Raw genomic sequence first — 26,424 nt, 5'->3', positions numbered from 1 at the left:
AGCCAGGATCGCGGCGCTGAAATTTTATTTAACTTTCTTCATTTTTGCGCTGCTCCAGGACGGACCCGGCCGGGTCTTCCCGACTTCTTAGAGTTGGCGGCCGATTTATGGTTGGGTAACTCCACTTCCGTGGGACGCCTCCACTCCGTTCGCTTCGCGAACCTCGGGCGACCCGTTGATCGAGAAAAACGAACAGCTCGGCGAAATGAAAATATGCTGGCTCGCGACGAGCCGCGCAACGACCACTAGCCATACCGTCCTCTTTACCAGTGCGGATCTTCCTCGGGCTTTTTTCGGCCCGGAATTTAGGAATTCACGCGACCCCGGGGAACTCCCGTATCCTGATGCGCTTTTAGGAGTTACAGCCTGACGAAGAAATATCGGTTTCTCTTTTTTTAGAGGGATGTTTTGGCTTTACTTTCAGGATAGAACTTCAGTGTTAGAAGTTATTCGGTGTAATGGATAAATTTGACTTGATTGTTATTCGAGAATGATGAATAATTAAGGTATTCGTTGTTCAGTGGTAATGAGTGCATTGAATTTATTTGTCGTTTCTGTGTTTGTTGTTTTGGAGAATTCTTGTGTAACGTTTAGTATGGTAATACGAGAAGTGTAGATGATATTGAGAAAAAGAAATCCGAATGAAAAATAACGAATAATTTGAAAAACAAGTACTGAATGACGATTGATTATTTAGTTGTTTTTGTTGTTTAATAAGGTTTTGTTTAAATAATATTCACTATTGGCTCAAATCGGATTGGTCAAATTATGTATTGACTGTTTATGAATATTTTGGTCTTATTGAAATTTCTATGAATTGTGTTACGAATATAAAAATTAGAGAAAATGATCCATATTATTAAAGAGAAATCTGTAGAAGTTCTTGTTTGGTAAACACGATTTGATGAAATTATATTTTGTTTAATTTGCTGCGCCGCCATCATTTTCAAATATTTTTCAATGAAATTTTCGGCCGCATAATCACGTGTAATTTTATCCATGAAAAAATCGCGAAATGTAACTGCGCTCGCAGTTATTTAGATGAAAATTTATCATCAGGTTTAATGTAATCTCCACTTTCCACGCCGCTGGTACTGCAAATGCAATATACGCGCATTATAGCAGAATGTGAAATTTGTTTACCCTAACTCGGGTTGGAGTAACAAAGAATGATGAATTTCTTTGAGTTAAAATTACCTTTGTTCCCAATTTTGTAATTCACATTTATTAAGAATAATCAACAATTTATTTGTTGTAATCTTCAACAATCACTTCTTCTAACATCTCTTATTATTTCCTAACGAAAATTTGCAAAATTCTATCTCAGAGTCTTACACCGTTTCACAAGGATATCCCAAATTCGCTTCAACTCCGTTCAGATGAAATTCAATTAGAATCGCGAGTCATAGATCCGATGAAATTCTATCGAAAACGGTCGAGTACACAGTGAAACTTTCTCAAAAATAATTTCGCCGATAAATATCGACGAACACGTACAAAAGTCTTGCCGCGATCGCCCTGGCGCTACGGTGCTGGGAACTTTTTGGCTCGTTCGTCCTGGTCTCAGACTTTGTCCAAACATCGGAACCGCGAACTTCTGTAACCAGCCCGGCCGGAACGTTCCAGCGGATATTTCGTAACGAGGAGAATTTTTCACTGGATTCGCCGTGGCGCGAGAGATGACGGATTTACAAAGCATCGACCGCGAAATTTTCGGCGGAAACTTTCGTAACCCGTGTTCGCCGTTGACACGTCGCTGCCCCTAGATCAATACTAGTCGCAGTCGACCACGCGGCACGAGTAAACAGAATTAACAAGAAAAGTTAAGAATTCGGCTTCTGCCACGTCCATACCGCCGGCGGTAATTAACGCGAACGCTTAATAGAACCTCGACTTACGAGTCCCTGCTTTAATCTTTTGGAGACGAACCTTTTTGACGAATAATTAGTTTCGAAATTAGGCGTGGAGTCTCATTAGCTGTCTGTACAATGGTAGAAGAACACTGGAACTGTAGATAAATCATTATATCTGGTTGTGAGTGTTTGTATTGTTTTCATAAGATTTAGGTCGGGATTTTTGTATTACGACGCGTGTCCTCCTGAAGTTGACTCAACTTCATTAGGACATTGAATGACGAAGTATTACGTCGTGCAGTGTTTTGCTATTAAAATACAACGAATTATTGGTAGACAGTGATACACAAGTGTCGATGTTGAATTAAATTAGGGATTCTTGTAACAGAAAATGTAATAATTAATTAGGAGCATTAATTGGTAAAGTGATTCATTTTACATTTAAATTATATGTATTATTGGCGCAACGACTATCTTTTCATTATCAAAGTAACAATAAAAATCACAAAAATAGGAAATAGTAAACTCGAAGCTTTGTGAAATAATAGTAGCATGTAACCTCTTCCGTTACAGTTTAGAGGCAGTTCCGTGTATTTTTATTTAAAGAAGTGAAACGAAGGAGAAGCACGAATCCCCATCGATTTCTATTAATTTCAATGGTATCGGAAACACGTTTATGCCGGCTAGCAACCGATAAACGAGTTCGCGGAACCGATGGATCGATCGTGGACGCGATCCCGCGTGTAATTTATCGCGCGGCGTGTCTGTTCCTCGACGGGCATCTATCCGTGCGATTCATCATCGAGCGTCGAACCGGCGGGAAAAATTCGTTCCTTGGATATTTTCACGGGCCATTATCTAGATCGACTTTCGTCGCTTTGGGACGCGAAGACTCTCACCGCTGGCTTTCGTGTTAGAAAAAAAAATTCGTGTCTGCTTCTTTTCTCCTTCTTCTTCTTCTTCTTCTTCTTCTTTTCCTCCTTGTTTCATTTTCGTTCACACTTTGCATCGTTACAGCCGTGAGATATGTACGGGAAGCTGGTTCTCATTAAACTCACCACCCATTTTTTCGTCGCCCCTTTCTTTTCTATTACGCGTGAAAGAATCATGACACGGCGTTCTCCGCGCCGAGACCGCGGCCTCGAACCTTCGCCCCTTGTTTCGCCGGTTTTTCATTTCCCCATGGCATCCGTTACTCGACGAAATTACATTGTCATCGATAATTCTGTTCGAAGATGAATTCTTCGGATACGAAGGAGAACGCAACCGAATAAAATCGAATTGGAGACGATTTCGAAATGAGTTTTCGAAATGAATCTTGAATAGATACCAATCTTGAAGACGTGAACATGATGAGTAACTACTTCAAATTAATATTGTATTTTGTTTATGTGCATGAGAAGCTTCTGCCGGGAGAAAACGAATGCTCTCGATGTTGTCTTCACAATCGAACGGGATTACATTCGGTATTCGCTTTGAAATTCGTAAATAATATCAAGAATATAAATAATATCAACAATACCACTAATATCACTGATATCAGTAATATCAATATTATCTTAACAATCAAACGTAACCAAGTTTAACACTCGCGTTGCTCTTTGTAAATGACATCTCCACAAAACAAGAACTTACACGTTAAGAGCTTGAAGCACATAAATAACATCTACCCAAGATTAAATGCTAACGAGGTTAATTTCCGACTCTTACGCGACACAAAAGCAACTCGGTTCACCGAACCCACTTTGAAGTCTCCGCCGCCGGTCAGGTTAGTCCAGGGCTGCGGAAGGAGATATAGAAATTCGAAGGGGGTTGGCGACGGAGCCGAAAAATTCGGAGCGGAAACGGTCCGGGCCGGAGATGTCTCGCCGGGCGGAACGCTCGGAAAATCGGGGACGTTTCCGGGTGAGTGACCTCTTCTCATTTGACATTCAATGGATGGCGCGCGCCATAAAGGGTTGGAATGTCGTGTACTCGAGCGGCGTAAATTACGGCTGGCCGGAAAATTCGTTGTAATTTCCCGGCGTGACGATTAGACGCGTGCTCGACGAAACACGGGCGAATTCTCGCAGAAGGGATCGCGGTGAATCTCTATTACCCTCCCACCGGGTCGGCCGGCCGGCCGGTCGGTCGGACGGACGGACGGGTGCAACGCATCACGAGATAACGCGAGGCAAACGGGACTCGTCCAAAGAACGCCCCGATTGAAAACGGTTCGGCGCGGAACCTTCTTTTTCCCCTTTTTCCGCGTGTTTTTTTCTCACGCCAAGCTTTTTCGGATGCATGAAATAACCGAGGAAACACGAGAGGAACGTGCTGCTGATTAATTAGCCCTACCTCCCGATCTCCGTGTCTCGACTGTCTCGATGTTCTCGATTAATTAGACTGATCGCGAGATTTACTATTTAAATGTCTCTTAATTGGACGGCGTTATTACCACTGATGGATTTGATAAAATCTTAATTAATACGCTTTTGAAAGTTTCATTATGACAGATGTATGTGTCATACTTTATGAACGAAGAATGTCGAATTCGAATGTTAACGTCTTGTAGAGACCGTAACGTATTCTGGTAACGTAATTTTATATTATTAGGTTGGTGCATATGAAATGTCGGTTTTTTTTACATGTGAACGATTGCCTCCCTGTTTTTGTTATGCTTTTGTTTTTGGCATAACCTCGTACTGTCCATTGCCAGCGTCACATTTCAACAAACAAAATTTTCTCAAAAGTATTCCCTTTTGTTATTTATGTTGAATTTTATACCGATGTAAATTCAATCGATATTCGTGTAATTTTTTTATATTGATAATAAACTTGGTAATAATGCTGCAAAAGCTGCACGCAATATAAACCAGGCGTTTGGGGAGAATACTGTTAACGATTGAAAAGTGTTGCGTTGGTTTGAAAACTTTCGGTCTGGTGATTTTTCCCTACAAAATGAACCGCGTGGAAGACCCAAAACGTCTGTGAAAAATGATGCTCTGAAAGCATTGGTGGAAACGAATCCAACTGTATCTACAAGGGAACTTGCTACCAGAATGAAAGTTGACCATACAACAATATTGCGACACCTTTCTGAAATTGACAAGGTAAAAAAAATAGATAAGTGGGTACCGCACGAACTAACCGAGCGAAATAAGTTGAATTGGTTGAACGTATGCTCATCATTACTAACCCAATTTCATTGAGTGCCATTTTTCGATCGGATTATTACTTGTGACGAAAAATGTGTTCTTTACGACAATAGGAAAAGGTGTGCTCGGTGGCTTAACAGGGTGAGGCTTGTGTTGATACTCCAAAGCCATCACTTCATTCACGGAAAATTTTAATAACAGTTTGGTGGAATGTGACTGGAGTAATTCACTACTCATTCCTTCGAACTGGGGAGATAATTACAGTCGAAAAGTACTGTCAGTACATTGATGAAATGCATGAAAATTGAAAATTATACGCTCATTACTTGTTAATCGGCATGGCCCAATTCTTCTCCACAACGCTCGACCGCATACGTCGTACAAAACAATTGCAAAATGAAATGAATTAAAATATGAAATTTTGCAGCACCCAGCTTAGTCACCGGATCTTTCGCTAACCGACTTTCAGTTTTTTAAACATTTAGAACAGTTTTTACGGGCTAAACAGTATGAAAATGAAGACAGTCTGAAAAATTTCATATCAGAGTTTATTGATTCTAAAGATCAGAATTTCTTTGAGATAGGCATTTGTGTATTAAAATCTCGTTGGAAAAAGTGTATTGAAGCAAATGGAGCATATTTTAATTAAATAAACAGTTTTTGAAAAAAGATATACGATTTTATACATTCACTTAGAAATCCGACATTTCATACGCACCAACCTAATACTTGATTTTTCAGGAGTTTTTTAAGAATTCAGTGATACTCTCGATGAGCTGTACTTGTCTGTCTCGTAGATCGATATATGATATTCTATGAACGAACAGTGTTATAGTCGAGGATTATCTTATTAAAGGTTAAATTAATTTGCTCCGTGTATAACTGCCTAATAATTATTCAAATTTCTAAGAATTTATTTATAATCCTTCTATACCCTCGATAAGCTTCACAAGTCTACTTTATAGATCAATGTATTATATGCTACAAATGAAAATGATCAAGACTCAGTATTATCATTTTGTAAAATTGAAATGTATAAGCTGCCCGGTACAACATTTGCAGAACCTATTAAAATTCCTAATTTAAGAATCCAGCGGTGTACCCGGTTCTCCCAAGACAGGGTAGGGAACTTGTAAACTCGGTGTCATCTCCGTTTTTATTCGTTGAACGCTAGACTCAATAAAACCCGCGATCGCCCCGCCGTCGTGTAAAGACACTTGCTGTAGCATTTTCTGTAAATCCCCGAGATTGACGCGCGAACGACTCGTTTACAGGCGAGTTTACGCGCGGATTACCCAATGGTTCTCCGTTTTCCTTCGATACTTCCGGCATTTTAGGAATTGTTACGGAAGTTTAACGATGAGCTGCCTCCGCTCGTCGCGGGCCGACGCGCGGCGTGGACTTGTTAAATCCCGAGGCCCACGACGTTCCTTCTACTCTCCCAAGAAACGGGAACTTTCCGCGCTTCGCTGCAATTATACACTTATTCTCGGCGCCGAGTTAATTAGCGCGTCAACCTTGCCGGCACGGATGTCGACCGGATTAACGTTATCTGCCTCCACTCGGGTTCTGTCTGTACAATTAGGTGACACGAATTTCAGGGAGGCGCTCTCCTATCGGCCCTCCTTTTAATCGCGGGGCACGATAAGGATTAAAGGTGTGGAAAATCTGTACTCGGTGTTCCGTTATTCACTTATGTGTTGGGTAATCGTTTTCCAAGCATAGAGAAACTTTTCTTCTATAATACGTCTTTGAGAGTTATAGAATTGATTCAAAAATTCTCAAAACCTGTAGCTTGCAACTGAATTTAGTGACGTTATAAGTAAACGATGGTGACAACCGTTTTGACAGTATTTCACAAATCGATTCTTTTTATATTTATGTTACTGTCAGTGAAAGATTTGGTAGTTCTCTTGCTTTTCCAAGTACTCAGCCATGAATTCTACCCGTGAAAACTATAAAATCATCGTTGCAACTTTATCAGAACTCATACCAAACACAGGAAAATATTATATTCCACAATCCTATCAATTAATGAACGTCTACACCTATGAGCCACTTGGCGAGGACACGGCAATTCGTAAAGCAAGAAGCTTTTCAGATAAATAACGAAGATTAGACGAAACTCGACACCTGAAATCCAATTTCCCTCCCCGATCGCTCGTTGCCACTGGCCGTGTGCCGTTCGTCGCGCCGCGAGCCGCGCGGTGATCCTGAATATTCAATTACCTCATCGCGTCCGGGGTCAACGAGCGCGAACGACGCGGAAACGCGAGCTGACCTTGCGGCCGTGATGGATTCGCGGGCGACTTGCGGGATGCCGGGTAAAAAGAGGCTTGTCCCCGGAGCCGATTACAGGCGTGTTCCCGATCGATCTTCGTTCTAAGTACCCCAACAACGGGGCAGTCATTTCCGTTCCGTCGGGTAATTATGCGCGCGACTCGGTACCCGCGGCTTGTTGCTTTTAATTTCAGCTCCGTGTCATTACCGTTCCCTTTGTACGGGGCCAGGCGGCCGTGGACCGATTGAATTTTTCATAAGACCGCAATAAAAAGCATTACAGGCTCCTCCAACGCAACATAATATATACGACGCTATTAGTTACTCGATGGAAAAGGAGGACAGCAGCGAAAGAGCGAGACGGAGAGCTGGAAAGGAACGAAGGGAATAGACTGAAGAAGGAATGCAAAATACCGCGGATAATAGCGGCCATATTTTACCGAGAATAATGGTCTCGATGCGACTAATGCTTTCGGGAACTTTTTATTCGAGACTTAATGCTTCGATAAATTACTCACTGGTAAACACAATGCGGCCCGATTTCTGCGTGCCGCGGACAACGCAGACGGAGATCCAGATTTCGGACTTTTCGGGGAAAAAAGGAAATGTTATTTAATTCGGAGCCGTGATTTCCGCCGGCCGTTTATCGTAGAAGGCGTTTATCGCTGTGTGTCGGTTTTTACGATGTTCCCGCGTGAATTATCTGCGCGTGCACGCGTACGAGTGGGTATCGATCCCTTTCTTTATGGGTCGATGTTCCGGTAAGAGCGGGTTGCTTCATTGTTACGCGACACCGCTGCGGAAACTGTATTGCATTCGTTCGACGGGTAACGAGGCTTCGACTGCCACGACTAATCGGGGCTTTGCGAAATTTCGCCCGATACGCTTCGATCTTTCGTTGTTGAATTTGATTAATCTTTTAGCTGAGTATTTTTCGAACGACTCCGGACGAGTTCGATTGATACAGTGAACAGTGGGTAATTATAGACTTCCATATTGCGTGATCCGTATTGGCATGGACATTGAGGTTTGATGGAGCACGATTGTTTAACACAAAATCGAAGAGTTATTGTGAAATGAAGCTTAACTTGGATGAAGTGTTAACTCGTCATTCCCAGTTAAAACGTTAACATTCATTCGCCTCTAAAAACAAAATCATGGTAAAAATTAATCTCGATTTGGGTTAAAAAAGACCCTAGGGCTTGATCAAGGTTAGCACATGCGACAAACATTTGTTCTATATATTAATAGATCTTCATGAAACATAAGAATCTCATTACCTCTTAATCGTGTTATTTGATTGGTAATTTTCGACGACGCATGTAAATTAGTGTAAATTTTTTTTATTACAATTGATGTATCTTACAATTAATACTTTTTCTTTGCTATGTATGACATCGACGTGGTGATACTGTACAGCGTAGTGTCAAAATGTTGACGTCGATGCAATTTACGGTTTTGCCAATCTAAGGAAGAAATCCTTAAGATTCTTTGAATTATTAATAAGTAAATTAATTTTCAAATATACAAAGCTAATTTAACGAATTACATATTCGATGATACATATAGTCTGATGCGACAGCTGAGCGTGAATCACCGGTGCTACACGCCGACGTTAATGTGTTGAAGCTTTATTAACAAAGTTACGACGAAAATGCGAGCAGTAACCCGACGATTGAAATTTTTAATTAGCGGACAAGAAGGTGGAGCATTTTTCCGGTTGGTGGAATGCGTTAATGTTTTATCGATTCTCAAATGAACGATACCTTTCGTAAATATAACATGGTATTATATTTTAAAGTACATTTTCAATTAGTCATATATAATTATTAGACCATAAAACGCTTGAAATATTTCATCGAATGCAAAATGAGTAAAAGCTTTCAATAATACAGTGTAATATTACATATTAAAATACAATTTCGTTTATTCGCATGCAATTGTTATATTACGGACTGTAATATTTGATTGCATTCAAACAGAACAATTTTCAATAATATAATACAAAATTGAATGATGAAGCACATTTTGAATTAGTCGAGTGCAATTACCGTATAATAGACTATAATATTTTATTTCATTCAAAATAAATAATTTCCAATGATATATTTATTATAAAATTGACCAATACAGCACATTTTCAATTAGTTTGTAATCATTATATTACACAGTATTGCATTGTATAATTTCATGTACGACGGGGCTCCCTAATTTTCGATTTGCGTGTGTTACGATTACATCGTCGATCTAACGAGATCGTTTATTCTTATTACATGTTTCCGAACAATTGGCGAGGCCAGTTATCGTCGTTTTAATGACACGCTCGAATAAAATATTCTTCGCACATCCCTGAAAGCAAACACGGGTTTCAGGAAGGTCCGTCATTAGGTTACATTAATCACGCCGCAACCCAGATCGAGCACAGTGTACACGAAGTATTATAATATAATAGTTACACAGGCTCGGGTTGCAGCGTGTTTGCGCTGGCTCGCCATTTGAATCTCATCGCGGATGCAAATTGTCGTGGCCCCGGCTGCAATTGATACGTATATCCAGTCTGTTACTCGATAAAGTATTTTCCGTGCGCGATAACCGGTACGCCGCCGCTCGAATTTCATTGGGCCCTCCCACCATTCTTCCGCGTGTTATAGCCGTTCATTTTTCAAAGAGAAAGACGCAGGGTATATCATCGTTAATAATACCCCTTCGTCACTTACCAATTGCCCCTACTTCGTAACTGAACTGGAAATCTTTATGTAAACGGACCTCTTTATGGGCTGATTTGCAATAATAATTTCATACAAATTATCTTACGGTAGAAGATACTTTAATCAATTAATGGTTTTACTCGAGTGAAGTTTTAAATTGAATGTAAATGTAAATGGGCTTTAAGAATATATTCATTGCACTGAATTTCAGGATAAGTTGCAATATGCATTGCATAATAAAATTTGCAGTTTGAAGATATCATCACTGAAGCTATCGAGTAGTCAAACTGAGTTGTTCGCGTTTTCTTATATAAATTAAAAGACCGAACATAAGTAAATAAATGTTTTAAATAATTTCATAGGCAAGCAGTCCTATCGTTGTAAAACTTGTAAACGAAGAAATCCTTAATGGGCTGTTTTAATTCATCTGGCATTTCCAGCGATAAAGAAGACTGAAAGACATAGAATTCGTGACTATAAACCTAAATCTTCTTTCTTTAATAAAACACTAAAATAACAAATCAACCCTTTATTTCAGTTACCACCGTAATTTCCCAACAAACGTATCTCAATTTCCATAATTTCATCCATCATATCCGTCGTTGAGAAACATCATTACCCAAAGAATCCCATTAATTACAGAGTTGCTTTTTGCCATTGCAGAGTTCTTCTAGGGGATCATTGAAAATCTGGGCCAGCGTCGCAAGCATTGCAGAATAATCGCTCGCGCTCGCTAATTAAATGCGAGTCGGTGAGCTTGGAGTTCGTTCTTCTGAAAAAAGTAGACTGTATCACGTGGGTGGCGGCACGCAACTGGACGAAAACCGGGGCTCGTAAAAACCGAATATCAAGGTCCATTTGGTCTGCAGTGATGGAAGGGATCGGGGGGGGGCGGCGGTTCGCGCGGCGACTCATTTGTCACGCGTTTCGTGTATTTGTCTTCGTACCGGTTATTAATTACCCTCGCCGAGTGGAGCACGTACAAATATTGGCTTGCACGGAATACGGCTCGAAAGTCATTATACAACCGACCCGCACGCCGCGCGGGGGCGGTTTCCAATGTAACGCTTCCGCGCCCCCCACTTTATTTGTATTTTACGATTGCCGTGCGCCGCGCTTTATTCAGGAATCCCGCTGTTTCACGTTTACCCGCTAATCGGAGCTCTCTTTGTTTGCAGGTAAGTCTCGGGCTTCGCTTTACTGGCAGTTAGAACGGCGACGTGTTCGGCTCGTGTGAGTATATTGAATCAAGCGAAATTATTATACGGAACAAACAACGGTGTGTAGATTTTGTGGAATAATTGTTGATTTTTAGGTGTTATGAAATATGAGAGTACCTGGTGACATTTCATGTTTGTAGATAGTAATTAGATGTTTATAGTGCTGAATGGAAATTGGTACATGAACGTGAACTGCATACGCGAGCGTCCACCGTAGTGGGTATTTTGAAACTCATGTCTGGAAACGTAATTACTTCTTATGAGTAAATTTGAAAGCGGTGTCATATTTACTGCCTCGCTGAACCTTTCAGGAGGTATGTCTGGTTCTGGCGAGATTCTGTAGTTACCATTTTATCCGTCCAACATTAGAACAGTATAAATTCGTAATTTTGTCGAGGGTATCGCGGGTAAACTTTTGGGGGCGTCAAGTCTGGAAGGATAGAACTACTGACTTTCACTAAATTAATTGCAAGTAACTTTCTAATATCGATTTGGAAGGCATAAATTCAATTCAATTCTAATTTCAAATATATAAATGACTAAAAGCAGTTCTTTGTAAGCATTCTCTGCAAGAACTCAATATAGATCAAGCCTAGAAGCAAAGCAATCAATTTTTCTAAACGAACTACTTTTCAATTCTTATATAATATTCATATATATATATATGACAAATATTTCTGTACAAGCATTTTCCACCCCAGTAAGCTACCACCTTCGATGTTTAGCAACTTCTTAACAGCTCGAATGTCTGTTAAATTTTAATCCGATTGAAACGCGACCCGTCACGGTTCGTACTCTCGAACGAACATCTGACGACTATCGAGTAGCGTATAAACGAAAAGGCAGCGCAGCGTATCGCGGGGACGCGACACACCTGGCGGCAGCCGGGACACCCGGGACCGTTCCAGCCAAGCGGGGTTGACGCTGCGCCGTTCGGATTATTTTCGTTGGCGTGCGTCGGTGCCCGCCGCGAATTTATGCCCGTAAGCAGTTGCCAAGACATCCGTCCGGCGCCGAGCAAACAGCGATCGAGAAACCGGCGCACCGCATGCACGGAAATAACTTTCGCGAACAATGAAGAACACGCGGCGAGCGCGATCGAATTTTCGCGGCAGACGTCTCGAACGCATTTTTGGCGACATAGTTCGCTGCAGGAGGGTGCTGGTGCTCGTCGCGTCGCGTCCCGTTTGACGAACTATTCGACTCCTTTCTCTGAGAGACGAACTCGGGCGAATTCTTTGATGCATTCTGGAGCCCCGAATGCAGCCACGGGATCCTTCGTCTTTCTGCTAACGATTATTGCTTCCTGCCGAGATTGAGGTGAAATATCATGGATTTGTTCTAATTATTTTGGGTTCTGGGTGTATATTGGTATGCTTGTTGTTTAGGTTCGTTGATTGTTGATATTTAGTGGTTGATGGGGGAAGTGTGATTGTTTTTAATTGAGAATTGAAATGTCTTTTTCGTAATTTTTTAAGGTGTGTCTGCGTTTGAAATATTGTGATATCTAGTGATAAGTGCTGTAATATTATTGGTAATTAATTGTATAATTGCTATTGATACTAGTAATGGCATTAGTTGTAAATAATATTGATGCTACTGAGGTCGTTGGTGTACTATTAATATTATTAAAACTATTAATACTATCGATACTATTAATATTATTAATACTATTGATACCATTGATACTATTAATACTATTAATATTACTAATGCCATTCATACTATTAATAATTTATTATAAAACTATCACAACTCACCAAAACAGACGAAAGGAAAAGGGAAAAGAGTATTGAAAAACTAGGCTAATGGATTCGTCGTGAACCCAACGGTGTTACAAAAAAGACAGGACAGGTAGTAACAATAGGTACGGTGCTCCGCAGGAAGTTCCAGTGCTTTCGCAGTAGATCGGCGTCAGGGAATTGTTCACGGTCTTAGATTTCGGACCAGTTTTATCTGTCGGCAATAACGCAGAGGTTCGCTGAAGGGGACGGGCATCGCGTCATGGTTCAGTTCCTGCTGAAGTCGTCGGTCCCGTCAGTAATGACTACGGAAGTTCCCCGCGGAAACGGAACAACACTTCGGGGAAATTGAGTTGAAAGTTGAATTTCTAGGATCGCCCGCGCGATGCCGTTCGGTTGGCCAGGCTTTCCGAGAATTCGACGAATAATCCGATCCTCGGCGTTCATCTTAATAACTGTCCACTTAGCAGGTTATTCGCTTCTCGGTTTGAGGAATCCATTGTCGATCGATGTGAAAATCTATAAATAATAATGTTCGCTACTTATACGAATATTAAGAAATCTTCATTTGTATATCGTAGTCTGCTTATCGATTTTGCTGCAAAGAATGCGTTTTTAAATGGAGTTTCGTATCGATCCTTTGAAGAATCGTTAGCGTCTATAGAGATATAGATTTATAACAAATTAATTGAGTTCATAATGCAGGAAAGATCTCATTAGATCTCACTGGTCTTATATCTCATAGATCCAACAGAATTAAGTCCGTTGGATGATGTTACTAAGAAAACTTGTCGAATTTACCTCGAGGAGTAACAGTAATTCGTACAGCTGATTACCTTAGTAAAATGTTTATTCGAAACACTTATAACGCTCTAGCTCTGTCGGGAATTCGAAGAATTCTCCAGAGTCTTCAAGCTGAAAAGAATCCATGGGTCCTCGAAAATGTAAATAGTTCGAGATGTCGAAGAAACCGGAGGCTCTCGAAGCGTCTGGACAATCGAAAAAGTTTCGGGGGTTCAAAGTGCGAGGGGAAGTTTCCTCGTTCAGTGACGTCGGATATTGTTCGACGCCGGGTGCCGAGACACCGTGGAGCACCGTTTCAGGAATCTAAATACGATAAGTCATGTTCTCGCGCATATCGCTCAAGTCGGACGCCCGTCGAACAAACAATCCACGGTGTTTCAAGTGCTATTAAAGGGATCCAGATGGTACGCTTCAGCGAAAGAGACAATTGATATTCGAGAGATCCGAGATTGGATGCTCTCCAGATGCAAGCTAGAACAACAAGTAAGGCTCGATGGCTGCGTCTACTTATGCGGAAGAGAAGTAGGATTATCGATGGCGAACTTGCTCCTCCATTTTCTTCGGCCGGCCTCGTTCCTCATGGGGGATTTTCCCGCTTTGTTCCGAATGCTTATCAGACTCGTTCGAGTGGGCATTAACTCCGATTTCTCAGCGTTAACGCTGCTATTTTCCTTTTTTTCGTCATTTGGCGATATTAATAGTAACGATAATTACTGGAATTACTAATAAGAAGAAGAATAATTAGAATTATTAGTGATAACTATAGTATTAATTATTCTTAACCCCTTAGCCTATGATTTCTCTTTCAACTCCGATCGATACGGTTATTTTGTCAATATTAATTTATTGAAAAAAGAGAAAATTTCTAAGCATATGTTATATATTTCCTTTCAAGTATAATTGATTACAGAGGAATAATATGTACTTTGAATTCGAATGAACTGAATAATATATATATATATATTTGTTGAATCATGTTTAAAGTCTTCACCATAAGTCTCATTCATTGTAGGATAATAGTAAAGCTGATAATAGCGAAGACTATAACTTACTTTTATAATGTATTACTATACCATAACTGTATTATTACTATATTACTATTATGTAATGTAATATTGTAATATTACTATATTACTATTTTTATCATAATTACCACTCATTGCCATTATTTCTATCATTATAAATGAAAGAGCTAACATCCCTCAAATTCCAAACACTCGTTAACCGAAGCCTCCGTTAAAATGAAATCAAATAAACAGTCGACTTAATGCCACAACAACTCCACTATACAAAGTATACTGCGCGAAGTAATGCAATCGCCACGGTGTACTCGCAAAATCCTGAATATTACACGTAACCCGAGACATCTAAGACGCAGGAGTCCCGCAGTAAAACGAGAAGTTGTCCTAACAGAGATAAACCAGGCGCGGTCCATTGAATTAAAAAAAACCTCGCGGCGTTGGCTAGCAAAGCTAGGAACTCGGAAACCCACACGGAAACCTGTAAATTCCGGCATTAAAATTTCACTGTAATTCCATTGCGACCGCTCGGTCCGTGTGTGCACGCGGCCCCAGAATATTACGGACAGCGGTTTTCGGAACAGCTCGGGCAACTTACGCGCGTAAAATGAATTCTTCTTAGTAAGAAAACCAGCTCCTCGGAACCAAAAGGAATTTTCCCCGCGAGTGGAGCCGAGGATCCTCGTGCGTTTCGCCGCCGCGGACATTCTCCCTCGAAAGTATGAACACCGACGACGACGACGTCGTTTCCGTTTTTAATTATTCAAAGAACCGCGGTGCGGAATTAGGATGTCCCATTGGCTCGTTAAAACAACATTTCGCCTCAGAACTTCTTTTCATCCGGAAGAAAAATAACGAAGTGGCTTTAATCGGCGAGCGGGGCCGACCCCAGCGGCGCTGAACGTCGCGTTTGCTTCGAGGGCATCTCGAAGGGTAAGTTTCTCCGAAAGCTGGGACGACGGAATGGAATATCCGGCGCGCAGCTTCTTCGCGAATTCCCTTTCCTTTCTTTTTCTCTCTCCTTTTTTTCCTTTCCTTTTTCTGCTCTAGTTTTTTACCACTACAACGGATTCTCGGGAATCTTTCGTTAATTCCGTTAGCCCTCTTTCGGATAATCGGGTTACCTCACCGTGCACTCATTTTTTATGTCGAGAATTCTGTAACATTTTTGTGAAAAATGCAGTTGGGGAGTGGTTACCGTTCCGCCTATGCAGATATTTTTATGTTTTTGATAAGGCCTCTTATACATTTTTATATTTTCACATTTTTGAGTACGTTCCATGGTTTTCGTATTTTAGTTAAAACGGAGCATAGTTATAACGAAGATGTACCGTGAAATAAACACTTTTTACAGCATGTTTTCAAATTTTATGTTTTACAAGTCTTTTGTTAGACAACGCGGTTTTGTTCCCTCGAGTGTACGGATATTGTCTGCAGCGTCTTGTAGATTGTTTGCCTTCTAGGCAACTGCGGTTAACAATGTTGCTGACTCAGAGAATTTTCATTTTCACGGTTCAATGAGAAGGAAGTTCTTTATGCAGTTGATGCGGGGTGACTCGAGGGTTGGTTATTTAATCAAATATTCGGGATTCTTTATGGGGAAAGAGATATTTTAATATTCTAGTATTCTAATATTAACGGAATCAATAAGTTCATGAATTTAAAATAAAATAAGAGCATCTTTTTTTATATTTCCTGAATTATTATTTGAAATTTATAGTAACTAAACCTTTCCTCGTCGAGAATTAATTAAGAAATAAGAAACGTCTTATTTTTAATTGTTCTAGCAACAGATACCCATATAATTTCATCAATCGTAACCTTTACATTATTATTTCAAATTTATATTAACTAAAGCTTTTCCCATCGAATAGTAATTAAAAAATAAGAAACATCTAGTTTCAAACCTTTTTAACATTAGTATATCTAGTTTCAAACCTTTTTAACAATACTATATCTAGTTTCAAACTTTTTTAACAATACTGTATCCAGTTTCAAACCTTTTTAACAATACTATATCTAATAATTCATTTCTTCGAACAATAAAGAACGCTTCTTCGCGATCCATCTTGCAACTCCAGCTTCGACATTTCGAAAACCCACAGCACCTTAGCGTGTTCCTCAGCAACCGCCAGTTGGCTTGCCGGCGGCTTGTTCCCGTAGAAAAGAAAATCTCGCGGAGCATTTTTCTGAAATATGAAGTTAAACATATATTGGACGGGCGCATTTGCAAGATGGAGACTCTGAGGGATGAACGGATCCAACGTAGTGTCTCGCGGCGTGTGAACATTAATCAACAATGAAAAATAGCTGTGCACGAGGATGGAATGTTATCAAGTAACGTGTAACGCTAACATACAGCTGAACTTTACAAACGTATCGTTCTGAAACAACTCGTAGTTCGTGTTCGCATTCGGCGAACATAAAACTAACCTTCTAATTCTCGACGATGCGGAGAAACTCCCGCGCCGAGTTTCCAAAGTACTCGAAGAAACATTTCTACGGTACTTGCACGAATGCGCAACGTTTCCATGGGTGAATCAGGCTCCACAGCGACGAATCAAGCTCCGTTCTCTGTTTAAACTCACTTGGTACGTCTTCGAAGCATCTTTAGCTCCATTAGGGTCGCAGATATCGGAACCGTATTTGTAAATTACATTCAGAGTTTAAATAAATAGTATTCTAACGCATTATTTTCTATATTTTCCAGATTTCCCGCATTTTACATGTTTCACATATCTTCCATATTATCCATATCATCCTCATTTTCTCTATTTTCAAAATTTTTCACATTTCAAAAATTTCCCACATTTTTCGTTAATTCCGTTAATTCCATTTTTCATATTCCTGTTCCCTACCACATAAATTCAAAAATTAATATCCTTGGTAGTGTATCGGACGCTCAAAATGTCGCTGGTTTATGAAACGCAACATTATTAAAAAAACCATCGTTTTGAAAAATCTCAACTCAATTTCCCTTCCATTTAGAAAATTATTTCGACTTTCTATGATAATTCAACTGCAGATTCAACAATCCCTGCGTTGAGAGGAATAAAGTGAAAATTTCGACGAAGAAATAAAAGGAGAACCTTCGATTTATTCTTCCCGATTCTTCTCGACGTTTCGAAGCGGCCGCTGTAATACCGAACTCTTAGGGTTCCTCTTACACGGTCTGGTGGCCGAGGTCGATATAAAGGCGGTTCGCAATGAGTCTGCAAATAGTGATTCACCTGCGTCCCCGGTATTCCCGGCCGCTATTCTCCAGCCACGCTGGTGCTCCTCTCATTTTGCACGCACTCTGCGTATCCGAGCGTCTTATTAATGGATTCCGGAGTGCGCTCGAGTGTTTGCTCGGCCGGCAGGATTGCTTGCCGCGCGATTCAGCCCCCGTGGATGCCCGCCGGGCCAACTGTTGTTCACGGGGGTGGCCCCGGAACCCCGAACTTCGCCGTGAAAAGAGTATCAAAGCTTCTCTCCGAATTTCTTTTCATCCAGCGTGCACTAACTCGTGAATAATAATTATGGGTATTTTCTCGTGATCGATCTGTGGTTACCAGAGAAATTGAGATACAGATTGAGAGGCCTGTTATCTAGTGTGAACTATATTAACCCCTTGCAGTAAAACGAGTACAGCTCGCTATTAATTTTTCGTGCCAAGCCGTGTAGTGACGAGCTACACTCGTTGTGCAACTAAAGTTACAGGTAACATGTTTTTACATGCAAAATTTGTACAGATTCTAATCGAGAATAAATTGGTATAGTATTTAGTAGTACCTTGATAGATTACTTTTAATTAATATTCGTTTAGTTAAGAAAATTTGTGAATGATAAAATGAAACATTCTGTTTTTTTTTTTAACAAAAATGAAATGTTTCTATCATGCACAATTTTTTACGATTAAATCGTATGGGAAGAGTTAACCCTTTGCAATCAAAAGGCGACTCTCAGTCGTCATTTCATTGAACACAACAAGATTATAAAATTAGAAATTCAACATTAAAGATTGAATAAATCATCAACATATGAAGCATAGAAGTAAAACAATTCTGTCCTTTAACTTACACAAGATGTTTCTTTATGTAAGTTCCAAATAATATTGTTAATATTTCGCCAGGAAAATAATGGACGTTCATAATGCAAGATATTGTCAAGTGCAAAGGGTTAACTTTTTAGTATAGACGTGCAGATCTCTGTATAAAATATCGTGAATTTTAAATCCAGTGAAGTTTCGCTGTATAATTGGTCTTATTGCTATATAGAGATACTTAAATAAGTAAAACAAATATTTTCATAAGTCGTTACAAATGAGAATAGTCAACATCGATCGCTAATTTTGAAACTTCCACATTTAAAGGTTAAACTGTCAGTCTTCATATACCGCCGGTCGCGGTGAATCGAATCATTTTCTATTCAACAGTATAGAAGTACAAATACTTGAATATTAATGATAAGATATGAGACATAATTTTCAAATCTTTCTTTTGAAAATAAGGAACGAAAAGTGAGACGTATAATTTGTGATGTGACAGATGTGTATTTTCATTTCAATTCGATTGTTCTCGATCTACTCTGTAGGTATAATATTATTAGAAATGTCACGAAGTTTGCGATTTAACAAGGTGAACACGGAATTAATACCTTTCTTTACGTAACACAACTTGTTAATAAACGGGAATTTTCTATGTAATTCCTAATTTCCTCGAGTAGCCTCTAAAAGCCTGAAATTCGCGCAAAAGCCCAGAGTACACTAACAACCAAGAAGCACTACTCGCGTTTAAAACCGTTAAAGTATCCAGAAGTTCCAATTAAACTTCTTTTACCACTATTACCCAGTCACTCCTTCGTTTTCCCTAAATTTCGTCTGGTTCACGTGACCCGATAACAATAATAGTCACGCGAATTCCCCGTTTAGCTCTTCTTTTAGCCACTATTGCGTCTGAAGCAAACAGCTGAATAAAATATAGAACGTTGAATGAAAATTACATGGGATCCACTTGTTGATCCGTATTACCGAAAGTAAGTGGCTCTCGCTGTTTCCGCGGCAGGAACGGCCGGGGCTGGAATTCGCGGATGCAAGGAAATACACTTTAACCCTTTGCAGTCGAAAGGTGACTCTCATTCACCATTTGAGTTGATATACCAAAATCATATAGCAAAATTATAACCAATTTCAAATAAAATTTGTTTTAATTATTCGAAATTAAATAATATTAAAACAAATTAAAAACAAAATTAAAGTACGTTTTTTCATTAGTTACTTACATAAAATATCATCCGTACTTCATCGAAAAATGTTGAATATTTCCAGTGAAAAACTTTCGAGTGCAAAGTATGAACCTTTTCGCAACGAAGTGTTTGCAGTATATAAACACGCTTTAGTTATGCGAGGAAGTTGCTGTTACAATCCTGAAGTAAAACAACGAATTCAAACTGTAGAAGTACATATTCATTACGTTTTATCTCAATATTTTAAACCTTCTTTAATCCTAATCGGACCAAGATGTGACTTTGAGTCACATTTGAACTTGTAACTTAAATTTTTGGATTATTTCCAAAAGATTTTTAGGGCTTTTAAACTTTGGACCCTATAAACAAAAAGAATAACATTTTAATCATTCCTTTTATACTTATAAGTAACTGAAAGTTACATCGTGGTATGATTCGTTATAAAAACACGTGGTACGATTAGGGTTGAACATTGCCGAAGAGATAGTTACGTGTCACAAAAGGTGAATCCTCCGATGGTGGTCCCGCGTTGAAATCTGCAGCAAGGGGACTTCTGCGCCACGGGACGAGTTTGTTGACCGGCGGAACAGGTGGGAGGAGTCGCGGCTCTATTCAACTGCCACCGCTTTCGTCGCCCACTCCTGGCCCGTTTATAAAAGAGACGCGCAACGTCCGCCACCTGTCCACCGAAATTACTCGACGGGAACAGGTGTCACCGATGACCCGCGCCCCCGTGATCCTGAGGTCGTAATTGCCCCGCGAATAAATAGAATGCGAGCCGAGTCCCATAATTTTCAGCTCGCAGATCGTTCCGTATATCTCCCACTGGAATGGACAGCCTTACGCGCCTGTTAGTTATGGATCGTAAAATGGTGGCGGCGACGGATTCTTCCGGTGACGGAGAAGTTAGGGGTCAATTGGTTGCAAACGGTTGAGACTGTGGCTTCTGATTTACTGCAAGGAAACGTGCATAGAAAATGTAATATTATTTGTCGTACATTGATTTTGAGATCTTCGGAGATTGTTTTGTGAGAATTTCGATTTTATTGTGTTTGTTTTGAAAAATGAAAGCTGTTCTTTTACTTCAGTTAGTCTTTTCTAAGGGTACAGATGAAATTCGAGTTGTTTTCAACGATTTGTAGCTTTAACGTTGAAAATGAAATGAAAAGAGTAATTCTTACTTGAGTTGGTATTGATAACAGGGTAACAATGAAATTCAAGCTGTCTTCTTCAATTTTTAGATTCATTGTGGAAGAAATTATGAACATCGGTATATCAGGTGCCAAGAAACTTTTAAATTTTCAATGAAATAACTCAGGTGCCCGAAATTGCCTTAAAAGGATAAAAGAATTCTCCCCGGCGATAATCCGAAAGAAAATCAAGAGAAGCGACAAACCCACCGGAACCGAAGCCCTTCAATTAAAGAATGGCAAGATGGCGCGCGACCCCTCGGTCTCCCGGTGGAAACTGGGGGATGGTGGGCCGGGTCTGCGCGTAATTTTCGCAAAAATTAGCCAGACGTCTCGGGGGTTCGCCATCTTTGCTCCGGTGGTAGGGGCCATTTTGACGGAGGGTTAGCCAGGGAACGGTTTCACGCTCCGATTGGCCTAACGAAATTTCGTCGTACCATTCCTCGCCCCAACCACTGGCTTAATTGTATAAATATTGAGTTATGTTCCCGCGTATAAGCTGGCCGGCGCCGCTCGTCACGGGCGTGCAAAATTTGCAAATCGACCTTAAAGCCTGACCCGTGGTGACTACTGACTGACCAGTCGCTTAACGTGTTTGCCGGCTCGACCTGTTGGCTCGGGGTGAGCCGGCGATTATCTAATTACATTCCCCATCAGCATTAATGATTCCGTAAGATTAAGCGCGTCAACAGCCCAATATCAGCGATCACGGTCCCAACAATATTCAATATTCGACGTAATTATTTTTAACTTATAGGCGACGCTGTTATAAGAATGATAATTGAATACTCTACTTCACACCTTTCAAATTAATCACATGAAAAAGTTAAGCGCTAACAGAAGCTCGAAATGTATTATATACAGAATCTACTCCGAGAAAAATTGATTTCTATTAATCATCCCAATTCCCAATTACAAACTTCAACTTCCAATTCTACTTTTTAAAACCTCGTCGCCAAGTATTTACCATTTTCTCGACATTTGAAACAAAAAACAAATATTCTCTTCCCAACACCTAAACATCAAAATACCCCAAAGATAACCTTCATACCTCCAAATCCCGGGCTCAAGAAAAATCAAACATTCACCAGGCTCCCGTAGGTAGTGACAGGGATACCTGTCGAGCGTATCGCGCGATGTTCCGGCCACTCCGCTTAGTCATTCGTCAAACGAAGAATCTCGCTGCGTCGGCCAGTCAAGATTGCTCCCGCTTAACGTCAATACCGAGCGAAACTTCGTTCTCTTTATCCCATCATCCGTGATCATCCCCAGCAATGCCGGTTCCGCTGAATGTCACGGGGGTCGCGTATCTTCGCGGCTTCGTGCGCCCTCGCCGCCCCAGCCGACTCACATCTTTTTCCCCGTCGTTTCGCGAAGAATCGAATCCCGTTCGAAACTAATTTCGTGCCTTTGTGGATCCACGTCATTACCGCCGGTGGACGTCGGCCACCAATGGCAGACGCAGGCTCGAAGGGATACCTAGATTTCCGATACTATTGAAATCCGTCGAAGCGAAAAGTAAATTATATGAACTCACGTCTATCTCCCTCTTCGCCGGCCTCTCCTTTCCACGGGCCACGGACTACGCGCCGGTCTCTTTGATGTTTTTCGCCGACGGAACTGCGAGCGCCCCGAGCGGTGAGTTCTCATGCGGAACGCGATCTTCCGGCTCCTTCGAACGACCCCGGCGCGTCGTACACACCATCGTCGGTGAGTTTCGGACCCCTCGCCCCGTCAGTGACGGCGGGGATCAAAAGTCCCGGAGCACGGCCAATTTGATCGCGGCTGAAACCGGCGAATCGTTGGAACGGATCGACGTCCGCACGGATTTGTTCGCCTACTCGGAAGCAATTTCCGGCGCGCGCGAAGCTACGTCGACGTCCCGTCGCGTTTGCTCCGGCATAATATTCCGTGGACCGCGTTCGCTCGTTCCCGCGGGGATAATTAGATTTTCGTGAATTTGCTGAACTCTCTTTCGGCATTTTGGTTTCATTTGGTTTGTAGACGCGTTACTGGCTGTTTTATGTGTTTACCGGCTGATCTCGGGGGACGAATTGTTCGGTTGATTCTCGGTGTTTTAGAATTTGCGCCTTTCACTTCTGCGTGAAAGGGCTTGTAGAACTTGTAATTAATCGTATGCGCGCGGGGAATTCAGTTTCTCTTTCATTATTCCTTTTACGAAATGTTTCATATGTGTTTCTGATACTCTTTGTACATTGGTTCGACGAGTTTTATCTCCTCGATAAAATAAACCGTGTGATTCTCTTAAACGATAATTTAATAATCATTTTATATTCAATTTCCCTAATCAAAAATACACGGAACTCTATATGAAAATTAAAATTAATATCAAACTTTCATTGAAGGTATCAATAGTATATTAATTCTATATTACGAGTATCCATTGTACATTACTTTACGTATTAAAATTAATATTAATTTTATCAAAAAAGAATTTCTGACGCTTAGTTTACAGTTCCGGTAGTTCGAGACAGGTAACGGTAAAGTCACTGCGCGACCGGAATTTGTAACGACGACGGAATGAAAATCGAGATCGTACCGAGCCGTTCCGAGTAAACAGCGATGTTCGCGGGACCGGGTGCCGTAAAGCGACGAGGGGTAGTTCACATTTCTCCCCCGGAAAGTATCGCGACGGAAGGAGAGTTAGCAGTTAAGAGTTAACGGTCGACCTTGCGAGACTGGCCACGCTTCACATTCTTATTTTTTTCATTAAAGCTTACGATGCCGGGGCGGTGAATTTACCCAACGTGACTTCCTTTGGGCGTGTCCGTTCCCCTTGTCAAAAAGGTATTCCGCGATACCGGCGCCGCGCGAGAATAAAACTCGCGGTTTAATGACGCTCACCAGATGCTTCCGTCGTTCGCGCCAATTCCGGCTGGAACTGCCGCTCGTTTTTAAACAGGCGGCCGCGAATCGCGGATTCATTAACTGGGAAACACATTTCGGAAGAATGGTATATTTCGCGCGGTACGCGCTCGATTATTCAAAGATGGACGGTAGCTGGCGGGGAAAGCGCGAGGACATTGCGTATTAACTTCTTGAGAGCTCGGCGAATTCTTGATAGTTTTGGATCGCGAGGTTTAGAGATTTGAGTTTTTGACGGCTCAGTTGAGTATAGAAATTTCAATTTTCAATTTCTAATTTTTAATTTTCAATTTCTAATTTTTAATTTTCAATTTCTAATTCTCAATTTCTGATTTCTCATTTCTATTTTTCAATTTCTGATTTATAATTTCTAATTTTCAATTTCTAATTGTTTGCAGTTGTCTGTCATTAGCATTCATACAGTTTTATAGGACACATTAATTATTACTTGACTGGAATGTAGAATTTGCAATTTCATGTACAACATGAGGAACGATATGTTTCCAATATGTAGACAAATTCTGGCGCCTATATAATCATATTTCAACTACTTTAAACAAGAAGAAATGAACAAAGACGATAAAATCTTAAATTCGTTCATCAGGAAAATATAATATCATATATGATACCTACACCGCTAATTTCCATGGATTCGTTCCAGTTCTTCTCAACAAAAGCGAACCATATATCAGAAGCTTTCCACTTGCGCAATCCCGGCCATCTTTGGATCAGGAAACTGGTACAACAGAGTACGATAGAATCGATCGTTATCCCGGCTCGATCTGTATTTACAGAAACTGGAAATTCGATACCTACCTGGGACTCATCCCTTTTGTAAAGTAGATCAAGATAGCCGTCGCAGCTGATATTACAGCCTCGTAGAATCCATCTCTTCTGCCGGTCGGTCGCGAAATCGATACCTCTAACGGGCCGACGCAGTACTGCGAAACACGGCGACGAATATTCCCGGCGATTTCTATCGATCGCCGATGCCGCAGCTTAAGGCTCCGCGTCGCGAAACGACACGTTTACTTTTGCTCTCCATTGATACCGCTGTTAGATTCTGGCGCAATGATGCAACGCACCGATCGATACCCGATGTTGCATTTATCGTCCGCGGCAACGGTGCAGTAACGAACACGCCTCGCGTTTGCAATTTTTATTTCTCCGCGCAGCGCGGTGCTCCAGATTGGTGGATTACGATGGAAAAGTTTGACCGTTACCATTCTATTGATAACAATTCTTGTTTCGTGCATTTGTGCATTCTAGGCGGAACGTAACCGAAATTACATCGTTACGGTGGGTTTACTCGAATGTATAGTAACGCGTCGTATTGGATTAATCTATGATGAATTGCATCAGGGAAACTGCATCTATGAATGTATTAGTGGAGTATGAATTTTGTAAAGTTAGCAGATACTTAGTTTTTGAAATATGGTGGAATTTGAGTTTGGAGGATTCGTGGATTACAGGTGTAGTTGTGGATCTGAGTTTTGGAATTTAATTACTATACTATGTGTTACTGAAGTGACACGTACAGTGCATCATTTACTAATACTTGTAATCTTTTACCTTCGATTTTGAATTTTTTTTTATAATCGTCGGTTTTGGATTATTTTTCCGCGTTTGATCCAGCGAAATATTTGTTTCGAGATATTTGCGACTCGCGATGGGTTTTCAGCAACAAAGCGGATTTAAATCGAACGGTTTATCGAAGTTTGATATTTTATTAATCGCGTCGCCGCGTGCATTATAATAAACCCTCTTGGGGAAGTTTCGTTATAAGACGTTTTACGATCCCTTGGAGAAACTTATTTGGCACATTGAAAGTGTCCCTTCTTCGAACACTTCCTTAACTATTTTAATCGGGGCTAAACACGGTTTTCGGATAATCATAATTCAGTGTAATTAATATTCAGCACCTATTGAATTCATCCGAATATTTTGAAATACCTCATTCCTATACGCTATTTCTTTAATTGCACTACATCGAATATTTACTCTCCGAGGAATATTCTATCAACACCTCGTTTTACTTTAGAACCATTATATTATACAATACAACCACTCTCTTCATAAGCATTTCAAATTGAAGTTCACATATAATATAATTCAGTCTAAGTATCATTCAGTTCTTTCAAGTTTAGTTAGTTTATGTGTATAACTAGAAATCGCGAGGCAAAGGTAGATGATGAAAGAAGTATGAAAATTTATTGAGTACTTCTCAACGAAACACACTTCAGCAGTAATGTTTGTAGTGAGCAAACGCAAAGTCAATAAAATACCGTGACATCGAAATGGTTTTAAGCAAAATGAAACTCTGTACGAGGTTGAAAAAGAGAAAGTTGGACTACGAGAA

General features: G+C 40.5%; 1 protein-coding gene across 2 annotated transcripts in view; it reads left to right on the top strand.

Annotated features, from left to right (window-relative positions):
- Positions 1 to 26,424, top strand: part of Con (leucine rich repeat protein connectin) — a 358,673-nt gene that overhangs the window by 93,268 nt on the left and 238,981 nt on the right. Inside the window, exon 2 of one of the 2 annotated variants that reach the window (XM_031987854.2) lies at positions 11,157 to 11,211. The exons of the other annotated variant lie outside the window; for it this stretch is intronic. The gene's annotated coding sequence lies outside the window, so the exon portion shown is untranslated. The remainder of the gene's footprint in view (positions 1 to 11,156; positions 11,212 to 26,424) is intronic. 2 annotated transcript variants of the gene reach the window in all.

Source organism: Nomia melanderi, chromosome 3, assembly GCF_051020985.1.
Source record: "Nomia melanderi isolate GNS246 chromosome 3, iyNomMela1, whole genome shotgun sequence".
NCBI lineage: Eukaryota > Metazoa > Arthropoda > Insecta > Hymenoptera > Halictidae > Nomia > Nomia melanderi.
The sequence above is the reverse complement of the archived record's forward strand: the minus strand, read 5'-3'. Positions and strand labels throughout refer to the sequence as shown.